General features: G+C 46.8%; 1 protein-coding gene and 1 long non-coding RNA gene across 10 annotated transcripts in view; one reads left to right on the top strand and one right to left on the bottom strand.

The window, feature by feature from the left end:
• ATP8A2 (ATPase phospholipid transporting 8A2) overlaps nt 1-13,078 on the top strand; it is a 651,437-nt gene that overhangs the window by 498,838 nt on the left and 139,521 nt on the right. The gene's annotated exons all lie outside the window — the stretch shown is intronic.
• LOC147584881 (uncharacterized) lies at nt 12,117-12,966 on the bottom strand. Its single transcript, XR_015254057.1, has 2 exons — nt 12,489-12,966; nt 12,117-12,302 (listed from the first exon to the last, which is right to left on the bottom strand). It is a non-coding gene; the product is annotated as an uncharacterized LOC147584881 (long non-coding RNA).

Below are 13,078 nucleotides of genomic sequence, written 5' to 3'. Positions count from 1 at the left end.
TGGCCGAAGAATGGCATTGGGCCAGGGGATTTTGTAAGAATTGGGGTAAGGGAAGCTGAGAGTTAGCTTGAAGAGGAGGAAAAGGGAAAAGGGACCAAACTGAAAGGGCCTTGGGAGTTTTGTGGGCCTAAGGAGCTCTAATAGCTTCTGTGCACATGCAAAAGAAAAGAAATCCCATCGTACTTGGAGCTGAGAAGTGTTATATGCATGTGTATGCCTTTAAAGGAGTTAAATTTTATACTCAGTAGATGCATATTTTATGTAAAAATGTATCATAGCTATGAATACAAATTCATAGGTATATTATATACACCTAATTTAAAATGTGGTTCTTAGAAGAAACTAAATCAACTAAAAAGGACAAATTTAAATTTTTAGTTATTTTTTCCATTACTTTCCTACACAGATCTTAGAAACAGGAACAGAGTTGTTTCAGAAGTCAGTTTCTGGGAGGAGTAAGGAGGAATGCTTTAAATTGCCGTTGATCGCAAAGAAACTGGCATGGAGGGCTGAGGTTTCAGCATGAGATTAGATTTCACTCTACAGCTTATTAGCTGAGCTACAGTCACTCCGTAGCCTATTAGCTGGGAAACTATCTCCAAACAGGATATGGTGATTATTTGTAAATGATCATTGAACTGCTGATAATAGCTCATCACTGGGTACTCAGGGGAACAGCTCCTTTTAAACGTGCATATAAAGACAACGTGAATGAGAATATCATAGGTACAAGCACGTAAATATCAGCTGCTCTACCAGGTTGGAAGATTCCTAAGTAAAGATAATTCACAATAATTTAGATACAACAGACTGTAGATTAGGCATGTTTTAAGTAACTAGTATTTATGGAAAAGGATAACAACAAATTCTTGGCAATCAAATGAAACGAGAGCATGGGATTCAAAAGAAGGACACTGAAGAAGTTCACCGAACAGGAAGGGGAGATTGCTCAAGAGATCTGTAGGGAACCATTTTTCCCACTATCCTCTCTGCATTTCAAAAGGCGGATGCAATTACAGCTAGAAGACATCATCTGAATGTGGAGTGAGATGCTAATAGTCTGCCTTTTTTTTTTTTTTTTTTTTTTTTTTACTGGCAGTGAAGTTTCAGTAATATCTTTACTCCCCTCCCCAAAGCTTTGGAGAACATTGGACATTACTCAGTACAAGCAGATTGAGTTATTTGTTCGAATGACCAGCGTTTTTGAAATAGGGAGTCCAGCTTCTGTCCACAGGAATCCCCATATCTGGCGGGCAAAGAATAAATCCCATGCCTCTGGATACTTCTATTTTGGATCATGAGTATTTGAAGTAATCATTCATAACCATTTATTTGAAATACTTTGTTACATCATAGCTAGGTGGTATCCATAAAAAAAAAAAAAAAAAGATTTTCCAAAGTGTCTGTGCATGTTTCTCTGTAAGCATTTTGCATCATGCATTAAAAAAAGCTCCTTTTAGGGGCGCCTGGGTGGCTCAGTCAGTTGAGCGTCTGACTTCGGCTCAGGTCATGATCTCACGGTCGTGGGTTCGAGCCCTGTGTCGGGCTCTGTGCTGACAGCTCAGAGGCTGGAGCCTGTTTCGGATTCTGCATCTCCCTCTCTCTCTCTGCTCCTCCCCTGCTCACACTTTGTCTCTCTCTCAAAAATAAATAAAAATTAGAAAAATAAAAATAAAAAAAAGGTCCTCTTGGAGCACCTGAGTGGCTCCATCGGCTAAGCGTCCAGCTCTCCACTTGGGCTCAGGTCGGGATCGCGCAGTTGACGTGTTCAAGCCGCACATCAGGCTCTGTGCTGACAGCATGGAGCCTGCCTGGGAGCCTCTCTCCCCCTCTTTGTCTGCTCCTCCCCTGTGGGCACACGGGTGTGTACATGCACGCGTTTGCTCTGCTCTCTCTCAAAATTAAAAAAAAAGGCTCCTCATCCTGCCTTTGCCCTGGAATGTTGGTGCCCCAGGCGCTGCTGTTCAGTTTCTTCCGTCATGTCTTTTTGTTCCCATGCTGCTCTTTCACCCACTGCTCTTGGACAGTGACCCCCCCACTCCTTAAGCAGTGAGGACCTCCTCCCGAGCCCCAGGCCCACACTTATGGAATGAATTCGCAGCCGTTTCCACTGGCCCTCTCCTCCTAAATGTCTCCTGGTCTCTAGGCCTCTCGAAATCAACCTGCGACATTATCGACTAACTTTATGCACCTTGCACACGCACACACACACACGCATACACATTTGCACGTGCGTGCGTGCACCGGGGGTGGGGGGTGGGGGTGGGGCCACAGCAGAAATGAAGCTTGTTTTTCCTGCTGTAAATCCTGGCTTGGTTTCAGGTAACTCACACCAGGAACTCAGCGTCTCCCTCCTGCCCTGTCACCCTCGGCGCGAGTGGTTCTCCAGCAAGGCGGTGTCACCCCTGACGTGGCCTTCTGACTCCTCTTCCCTTCCTGCCAGCCCCGCCACTTTCCTCCTCAGCCGGAGCGCCGACCTCACCACCAGTCTGGCTGCTGCTTCCCCCTTCCTTCCCTTCATCTCAGCCCTCCCTGCAAGGTGCCTCCGGTCTCCATCGCTTCCCGCCAACCCCACCCCTACCCGCCCGGCGTGCCTGCTTCCATCCTGGGCCCTCAGAATCTGTTCTCATCCCAGCCACCTGAGTGATCCTTTCAGAACCTGAATGTCTCGCGTCAGCGTCTACGCAGAAGCCTCCCGGGGCCTCCCGCCTCATTCAGACTGAGTCCTTGTCGTGGTCCGTAAGGCCACTCCTGACCGTTCTCTGTTACGGCCCTCCTCACACGCTCTCGTCAACCACAGCAGTCTTGTCCGGCCACCCAGGCCTCAAGGCTGGAGGTCTTGCCGGGCCCTTTGCCGACAGCCCTCTTGCTCAGAAATTAGTGTCCTGCCTCGTCGTTCTTTCCGTGCTCAATTCTTCCTCATAGCTCTGCCCACCTTCCGGTCTAACACATAAGGCGCGTGTGTCTTCGATGTGTCTTCCCACACAAAGAAGCTTTGTGAGTTTGCAATTTTGGTTTAGTCCCTGTCGGATTCTCGGCTTAAAATAATAGGAAGTAAACAGATAGTTTCAAAATAAATGAACGGGAGTCGTCTGGGGAGCATTTAAAAACACGGTTGTGCAAACTCCACCTCAGACCTAATGAGTCAGCACCTCGGGGCGTGCGGTTCAGAAGTTGCTCTTTTTCCAAGGTCCCCAGGTTGGGAGCCACTGCGGCCTGAGAGCTTTCGGAAGCCGCAGGTGTCCCCAGCTTCAAACCCTCAACTGCCTTCCATTTTCCCGCGGAGTCGTGCCCAGACTCCGTGAGGTGACAGTCAAGGCCCTGGGCCAGTCAGACCCCTGGGGGACTTTTCAGCCTGCTTCACTCGCCTCTCGCCTCTCGTGCCTTTTCTCTGCTAAAGTGGCATACTCCTCTCGATTTGCCGAATTGCTCGTGGTTAAAGTTTTGATTCAAATGTCAGTGGTTAAGCATAGTTTCCCTCTTTACCCTCATTTCTCCACAACCATCCCAGTGATTGCGGGTCACTTTTATGGTGTGTTGTGTGTCGTATCCATGACCTACTCTTTCAGAATTGGCCTCCTCGGGGCACCTGACTGGCTCAGTCAGAAGAACATGATACGCTTGATCTTGGGAGTTCTGAGTTCGAGCCCCATGTTGGGTGTGGAGATGACTTAAATGAATAAAACTTTTTTTTTCAACGTTTATTTATTTTTGGGACAGAGAGAGACAGAGCATGAACGGGGGAGGGGCAGAGAGAGAGGGAGACACAGAATCGGAAACAGGCTCCAGGCTCTGAGCCCTCAGCCCAGAGCCCGACGCGGGGCTCCAACTCACAGACCGCGAGATCGTGACCTGGCTGAAGTCGGACGCTTAACCGACTGCGCCATCCAGGCGCCCCTTAAATGAATAAAACTTTAAAAAAAAGAATTGGACGACGCCCCATTAGGCTCTAAATTACTACAAGATGACAGCGACTTCCTTTGCTTGGTCCTCAACATCTAGCAAACTGTTAGACACAGTTCTTCCCGTGCACCCGAACAGAAATTATCTTAATGATGTGAGATACCTTCACTGGGTTTTCTTGAGTATTGAGCACCAGACATCTGCACGGATATGGACAGACGGGCACAGCTAAGCAGACGTGCGTTGAGTCCAGCCCTGGGCCCTCGGTCCCCTTCTGCCAATCGTCCGCCTTCTTGTGCTCCCAGTTCTGACGTCTTAACTTCCGTGTCTCTCGGCAGGCCACCTCCTTAGGCACTTAAAGAAACGGTTTTAAAGGAAGATTTCCTCGTGTGATCCCTTGTGCGCTTGTCTAAACGGACAAGATTTTCTCTTCCTCTCCAGATTCAGCCTCTCTTCCTGTTTTCTGATTCTGTCTTCCATCACTGCTTGGTGGACCTTGATTCTGCTTTCATCCCCGTTCACGCTCTCGCTCTCATCTCTGTCGCTCCCGTGTCTCTGTCTCTCTCGCCTCCCGTCTTTTAATACTTTGGTCTCTCCTATCATTTGAAAAGTGAGAACAGCGGAGTAAAAAGTCCGGCCGTCCCTCTGCTGACCTCCGCCTGCTGTGTCTCCCTTCTGTCGCTTCGCTCTCCTCTGCTGGCGAATTGGGGGGGGGGGGGGCTCACCAGCTGCCGCGGGACCCCAGACCCTGTGCCCGCGCCCACCCTGGTCCTCCTCTGCCTGCTGGCGCGAAGCGTCAGCCTCTGGCCGTCTGCTTCCCTGAAGGGCACTTGAGAGGCTCCTGTGAGACGGTGCTGCCCCGGGTCCCCTTTCTGCCCCGGGTCCCCTTTCTGCCCCTTCCATCTCATCTCCTCTCCCAGTCTGCCTGCATAGCCCTGCCCGGCTGCTGCACCGTGAATGACAAAAGTGGCAAGAAAGCCTGGGGCCAAGTAAACCTCATTCAACGCTCCCGTGTCTGGTTCCCAAGTCTGGGTCTTTTGGTCTTTGTTCTTCGCTGCCACCCCTCAGGAAAACCTGTCTCTGAAAAGGGGCCGGTCACCTCCACTCTCTGTCCCTTCCAGCTGCCCGCCCGACGTGCTGTGTCCTGATCTTCACCCTTGCAAGTCTAAACCTTATCTTCTCTCTCCCTCACCCCCTTTCAAATAGATTTTCCCTAATTTCTCTGCTCCTGTCTTTCTTCTTCCGGCCCGTGTCCCGAGCCTCTGATCATCTCACGGGCCCCCTCCTCTATCTGCCCTTCACAGTTGATCAGTCTCCACACCTCCTTGTCTCTCCTCTCCTCCCCTCCCCCCACCATCACCTTCGTATCCTTTATTGCTTCGGGTCTTCCCGCCTTCAGTCTCTCCCGGGAGGGTGCACACAACGGACAACCGTGCCCAAAGTCCCACTGTCACTCAGCCGCAGGGATTCCGGTAACGCCACCCAGATCTAGGCTCTCCGCAGCCTGTCCCATTTTGCGGATTCCCCGGCACCCCACTGGGGTCCTTTCTGCACTCTCATGAATGCCTCTCTTCTTCCCTGATGAAATGCTCTGCCCTCTTCTCCTCGCCTCCCCAGAGCTGCCCTTTCTTCACATTCTTGTTCCTTTGGGAGTACTCCCTCCCCAGGTTTTTGCTTCTTCTCCTTCATTACTGAGATGACAAAAGGAGAGCCTTAGGACAGGTTCTCTGCCGTGAGCTGACAGTCCTGTGCGCTTCCCTGACTAGGCCTCAGAACTTGGTCTGTTCCTCCCACAGTGCCCTTAATAAACATGTTTTGTTGACAAGCCGTCAAAACAGGGTAGAAAACACTCAGAGAACTGGTATACGGCTGCATTCCAACAAATGATAACTTTGAAGAGGAAGTAAACTAAAATCAAACTCCCAGTTTGACGACCATTTACGATCACTTGGAATCTTGGCCACCTCAGTGGGTTTCTCCATGATGGAGGTCTTAGATTTCTCTCTCTTGCTTTTCTTATCTGTGCAGAAGGGCCTATTGACTCAAGCGTTCAACAGTCACTTCAGGATACCTACGATGGGGATGTGTGGATGTCTTTCAGCTGCGCAATAGCCAATGACATTTTCTGAAGACAGAGACCTTATCGATTAGCAGGCCTCTCAGGGATTTTTTTTTTCCAATTTTCTTTTTGCCATTACAGTCTTTCTTTATACACCCACCCCCTTTGTATGGTCCTAACTTCTAATCTAAGTCGAGGCCCCCATGCTTTCAGCTATCGTACGTCATACTAGGCTCTTTTTTTTTTTTTTTTATTTCATTTGAGGAAGGGAGCAGACACATGAGTATGGGGTGGGTGGGGGGGGGGAGAGAGAGAGAGAGAGAGAGAGAGAGAGAGAGAGAGAATCCTAAGCAGTCTCCACGCTCAGCATGGAGCCCAATGTGGGGTTCGATCCCAAAACCCTGGGATCGTGCCCTGAGCTCAAATCAAGAGTTGGACACTGAACCAACTGAGCCACCCAGGCAGCCCCATCATACTACACTCTTAAACAAGCACAGTAGAATATGGAGTCCGTAGAGATTCTGTCTGAGTTCTGGGATGGACCAAAGCATGGAATGCTAGAGCCGGCTCTTCATATAGAAGCTGAGGTCTTCTAGGTTCTTCCCAGGAGTGAAACAGTCCTACTGCATTGCTTTTTTTTTTTTTTTTTTTTTTTTTTTTATTCTAAGACCTTTTATCCTAAGACCTATTCTATATCCTTGGCAGATTTATTCAGATGAAGGTTCTGTGATAACACATCAACTCTGTGGTCTAGTACCTCGCCTGTCAAACTCTTGTAATTAAAATAACTTGTATAAATACTGTGACTTGAGATCAAGCTTAGAAATCTCATTTAGAGATAACGCTTTAATGCCTGATGGTTTCCTCCCGAGATAACACTGTATTTGCTCCCATGTCTGTTCCAGCAGATCTTTTAGTGGAACAGTTTCAGTAATGTCTGGAAGTCACCAATTACGACGTGCTTGCAGCCTGTGCAACTGTATTCTGTGCACGCTGGGCTGTGGTAACAGTGACTTAGTTTCACTACGTTGCGCATAGTTTCACTCATCGGGTTGTCGTGTCCAGGCCCGCACTTGGACACTTTTTCATCTTTGCAACCTGTCTCCCGAGGAAGTAACGAAGCGGTGACTGGCCTCCCTGTTCAGAACGGACGAGGGTGTCCCTGAGGCCTCCAGTCCCCCTAGGTGTCTTGTAACAGCATTCCACAACAGCTGTTCTGTTTTAAGGCTCAGTGCCCTCAACAAATTCCAGACGCCCCACGGCTGCGGCAGTTGCTCAATGGTGACTTCAGGGTTCACTTGGTTCAGGCCTCAAGGGGACGGAGTCAAAGCTGACATGACTTACTGTTCAGGCAACAGTTTCCAAAGAGAGAAAACATTTCAGATGCCAACTAACCGCTGCTTTCTTCCAAAGAAGAGGACTTTAGAGGAACGGCTCTCTTTCAGGCAGTCGTGATCCTGGTTCCATTTGCTTGGACGGCATTTTAGTTTCCCGGCCCTTTCGTACTGGGGACGCTTGACCCAACGGTTTTGATTTTTTGCGTGTGATACTTTTATTTATTTATTTTTTTTTTTATTTAAAAAAAAATTTTTTTTTTCAACGTTTATTTATTTTTGGGACAGAGAGAGACAGAGCATGAACGGGGGAGGGGCAGAGAGAGAGGGAGACACAGAATCGGAAACAGGCTCCAGGCTCTGAGCTATCAGCCCAGAGCCCGACGCGGGGCTCGAACTCACGGACCACGAGATCGTGACCTGGCTGAAGTCGGACGCTTAACTGACTGCGCCACCCAGGCGCCCCGCGTGTGATACTTTTAAATAACAAGTCCGTAAAGTAGAAAATACTATTTGGATGATAAGAGGAGCAAACAGTGTTAAGGATTATTTTAAAAACTATCTCGTTCATGGCTTGCCTTGAACTTTGAGGATGTTTGTTTATCTGTATTTAATACAGTAATTTGTTTATCTGTATTTAATACAGTAATATCTGTATTTATATCTGATTCATTTGGGGCGCCTGGGTGGCTCAGTCAGTTAAACGTCCAACTCTTGATTTCAGCTCAGGTCCGTGATCTCATGGTTTGTGAGTTTGAGCCCTGCATCAGGCTCTGTGCTGTCAGCTGGAGACTACTTGGGATGCTTTCTCTCTCTCTCTCTCTCTCTCTCTCTCTCTCTCTCTCTCTCTCTCTCTCTCAAAAATAGGTAACTAAACATTAAAAAAATAAATCTGACACATTTTAGCTGAGTATGAAAGCTTTGCAGATACACTTTGAAGTTGTTGACATATTTCTTATAATTTGTTTAGTTTATTAAAAAGAAAATTCTGAGTAAACATCAGTGTTATTATAGTTATAATTAAATTATTCCAGGTAATAGTTTCACAAGCTTAATGACATGCGTTCCCAGAATAATGCAGCTAATAAAAAATATAATTATGACTAACCATGTCATATTTTGTATTCTAATCATTTTAACCATTTTTAAGTGTACAATACAGTATATTGATAATGTTGTACAACTATCACCATGATCCACTTCCAGAATTTTTTTTTATCATCCCAGTCAAAACCTCTGAAATAATTCCTCATTCTCTCTTGTCCCCAGCTCCTATGATATTTTCCCTAAGAATTTGCCTAGACGAGGCACCTCATATATAAGGTGGAATTATACAATATCGGCCCTTTGTGTCTAGCTGATTGCACTTAGCATGATGTATCCAAGGCTCATCCATGTTGTGGCACATGTCAGGATTTCCTTCCTTTTTAAGGTCGAATAACATGACTCCACTGAATGTTTCGTAGAAGAAGAACTCTTGCTTGACCCTCCTAGGGTCCCCTGCCCGAGTCTGCTAATTAAGCTGACAGATTAACAGGAGAGAAGCATACAAATGTATTTATGTAACTTTTATGTCACATGGGAACCGTCATAAGGACATAAAGGCCCAAAGAAATGGTTAAACCCGAATGGTTCTACACCAGGTTTGGTGAAGAGTGGAAAGTCATGGAAAGTTATGATAGGGCGCAGGGTCTGAGCTAAGTGTAAGAAACTGGGGGGCATTTAGCGAGGTCTGTTGTCTGGATTCTTTGCAGTGGGTCCACGAGTGGAGGGAGGAGACCTCTTACCGGAGAGTCTTAGGAACTGCTTCAGGGGAGAAGGGGGAGAACAGAAAGAACCTCTCTTCTGCCATTTTCTCAAACGCCTTCAGCTTAAAATTAATGTGCCTGGGTGCCATATTTCCAGGCAGCATGTCTTAAACCCCGCCACGGTATACTCCATTGCGTTTCTTAATTCATCCGTGGATGAACATTTGTGTTGTTGTTTCCACTTTTTGGCCATTGGGAACAATACTGCTGTGGACATTGGTGCGCAGGTTTCTGTTTTAGCGTCGATCTCTCTTGCAACGTGCCTTCCTCTTTCCCTTGTGATAGGAAACACTAAATATTTCTTCCAAAAGTGGTCCAGGCCTGGCTTGTTTTCTTCTTCCCAAATGAAACAATCGTTCAGTGGGTATAAGCTTCCTGTTGGGAGGTTTAGGCTGACTAGAGAATTGTGTCTTCGTGTCTCATTGTAAACACCATCTTAAGGTAACCACAGGGCCATTCACAGAACCCTGGAATGATTAAGTAAATATGAAAAGAAGACTAATTATCCCCCTTAGATAAGGCTGGGAGATTTGTGCAGAGAGGTGTTTATGTCAGTGCGGTGTCTTGCTTGTGGACAAAAGATACCCCTGTTTTCCAGGAAGTTTGCCTCCCAGACCCGGTCAGTCCTGAATCTTCCTGGGGCCGTAGCCCCTTGAATCGCCTTGTCCAGGCTGTGGTGCTCCAGGCCAGGTGGTCCCCCGGGACAGCGTGCCCTGGGCTTCTGAGATTTATGCAGAACCAGTTGAAGCCCAAATATCTATCACATTCCTAGCCACCCGTGGGAGCCTACCCCGAGTCAGGCGGAAGGCAGTAGATGGTGTTAACCAGACTCAGATTTTTTTTCCCCCCTCTTAATTCCTGTGTTTGAAAAACAGGAGCAAAATGTGTCTTCTGTATTTAGCTTGTGCTTAGATCTGTATTGGGGCCTGACGAATGTGTTCCTGTTGTTGTCCTTCCAGTTACTTAGGAAAACAAACTGTTTTGCTCGCAAGGTTGAATGAAGGTGGTGGTCTTTGCTCAGTATCGTGGAATATTAATACATTAACAACAACTGAGCTTATAATAAAGAACGGTGACCTTTCAAATGATCTGAACTGTCTGCTGTATGTCACATTTTACCTTTTTAGAGAAGTGCTAATTCATGTTAAGTCCGCCTGAGAGATTTGTTTAATGAGCAGATTAAACATGAGGGATGATTATCCCTCTCTTCATTTTTTTTTTTTTTTTTTTTTTTTAAAGGAAGGGCTTCTTGTGATGGCCCTCTGCTATTTGGCACAGGAACACAGAGGGGTCTTTTTAAAATTACCCCTGCAGGGTCACTGGGACCCAAGCTGTTTGCTTCATTAAACCCTGGTGGCTTCCTTAGAGCCAGCAACCCCCCCCCCCCCCCCCCCCCCCCCCCCCGCAAACAGCCCTGACACAATTGTATCTAAATTAGCATCTGACTGCCTCCCCCCAACCCCTCCCTCCCTTTTTAAGCTCCATCGGACAGGGATTGGCAAAGATGTTAATTGGTTGGGCCTGGCTCAGAACAATGGACTTGCCAAGACGACAAAAGGACTAATGTTTCTTTCAATATGCACCCAGATTCACATTAAGTACCTCTTTTAATTACCAGGAATTATTGTAATGCCTGGTCAATGGAATAATTGACCCTCAACAGCCAGCGCTGCCGCGCACTAAATAATGGCACCGGCCTCGTCAGAGTAGCAGGTTCGAGGGTGATTTGGAGGGACTGAAGAGAGATTTTCTCAGCCAGTGCTCTGGGAAGTTCCAAGGCAGCCCAGTGGGAGCCCCAGAGAGGGGACTCATTTGGGCTTACCCAGGAGGAAATATGCTGAGAGCCATTAGGATTTTATCCTCTGCATCCTAAAGGGGTGCGTAAAGGAATGAGTTAGGAGTGTGAAAGAAATTAGTCGGTAGCTTGGCAGTTTAGGACTCATGTGGTCAGTGAGAGGCCCCAGCGCAGGTGGAAGTGTCCCAAACTTCCTCTACCCAGGAAGGTTCCTTTCCAGCCCACACCGCAGTTCCGCCCTCCCTTTTTATTTTTTTTTTTTTTAATTTTTTTTTTCAACGTTTATTTATTTTTGAGACAGAGAGAGACAGAGCATGAACGGGGGAGGGGCAGAGAGAGAGGGAGACACAGAATCGGAGGCTCCAGGCTCTGAGCTATCAGCCCAGAGCCCGACGCGGGGCTCGAACTCACGGACCGCGAGATCGTGACCTGGCTGAAGTCGGACGCTTAACCGACTGCGCCACCCAGGCGCCCCCCGCCCTCCCTTTTTAAAAAGGGACATTTTGATTTCAAATGTGGGGTCAAATGAATCCCCAAACTTGGTGTCATCTCATTCTCTATTATCACAAATCGTTAGATACCTTACAAATCATTATCACAAATCATTAGATATCTCACAAGTAATTTTGTGCCGTATTGAGGTTCGCAGAGAATGTGTTTTTAAAAAATTGACTATGTCCGGATGGGATCGAACAGCATAGTATACACTACCTGGGAGAATCCTTACTTTGCGGTTGATGTCCTAATTCTAAGCAAGGTTAGATTTTTAATTTTTTTGAGGGCTCTCGAGTGCACACACACAGGGGAGGGGGAACAGAGAGAGAGAGAGAGAGAGAAAGAGAATATCTTAAGCAGGCTCCACGCTCAGCGAGGAGCCCGACTCAGGGCTCAATCCCATGACCCCGGGATCATGACCTGAGCAGAAATCTAGAGTTGGGACTGAGCCACCCAGGAGCCCCAAGGTTAGATTTTAAACTACCATCCCCCGATCCCCAACTGTCCACCTATCCACCGAGGTTACCTTGTGTTGGGCGTTTTGCATGGAGCTTTGACTGAGTGATCGTAACCACTCAGTCTAAGTAGTAGTGTTTGTGAGGCTGCTGAAATGTCATAGCTGGGCACTGTCACCGTTGAGGTCAGTCAGAACTGAGTCCTAATCTTAACCGAGCTGCAGTCAACAAATGTGACCTTTAAATAAGATGCTAAAATGCCCAAACTTAAGTTTCATCCATCGTTTTATTCAATATAGCACCAGGTAAAGAGTATCACCCGCTGTGTTGCCTATTATAATTATTGCCCCCAAGACTGCATAGCCAGGAAATGATGGAGGTACAATCTGTACTGACTGTTTTTTGACTCCTAAAGCTTGTGCCTTTCCAGGATGCCCTATCACCGATCCATCCCTAGAGTTTAAGAGAAAATATGAATATGCTTCAAAAATGGTGAAAAATAAAACAGCAGTGCTTGCTTTCATCTTTAAAAACAGTAGATGAGAAAAAAATTTCAAATATAACGGAAAGTTTCACAAATACATTGTGATCTTGGCCAGGACATTATTTTTCCGTACATAACACTAGAAATTCATTTACCTCTAGCAAGTTTCAATCGGGGAAAGGAAAACATTCGAGTATTCACTGCTGGTTCTCAAGATAGATGTGTTTTTCCCATGAAGGAAAGGTACAATGTCCAAAGAGATCGTACAGGCACGTGCTGACACCCGAACTTGACAGAAAGGATCGTTTAAGTTCAAATGCCTCAATTAGAGGTTGATTTTTGTATTTGTTTGGATGTTTGATCTGGTGAGTAGGTTCACTTTTTAAGAAGTAAGTTCTCTTAGGTTCCGTGGATAAATATAAAAAATGACTAAACAAAACACCACCACCACCACCAACAACAGCATCTGCATTTCTTGCAGTGACGGGAGTTAGGGCTTTGATGTAGACTGCCAAGTCTTTTGGAACTTCTCCTTGAGAAGCTTCGGTTTTTATCATGGAGAGTGGACTCTTGGGTGGGAAACATTCTGGTCCAGCTTTACTGTTCCCTAGTTCTGAGTCCTTGGGCAGTTTAACTGTAAAAGAATAGAAGATGACCTCCTACAACTCAACAAGTCAACCTGTAAAATAACCATCCCAACACCGACCGAGAGACGTTGCAGTCATGATCTCGCTTGATATCTGTG

This window comes from Puma concolor, chromosome A1, assembly GCF_028749965.1.
Source record: "Puma concolor isolate L17-30 chromosome A1, mPumCon1.1.hap2, whole genome shotgun sequence".
Lineage (NCBI taxonomy): Eukaryota > Metazoa > Chordata > Mammalia > Carnivora > Felidae > Puma > Puma concolor.
This window is presented reverse-complemented; position numbering and strand designations above follow the sequence as displayed.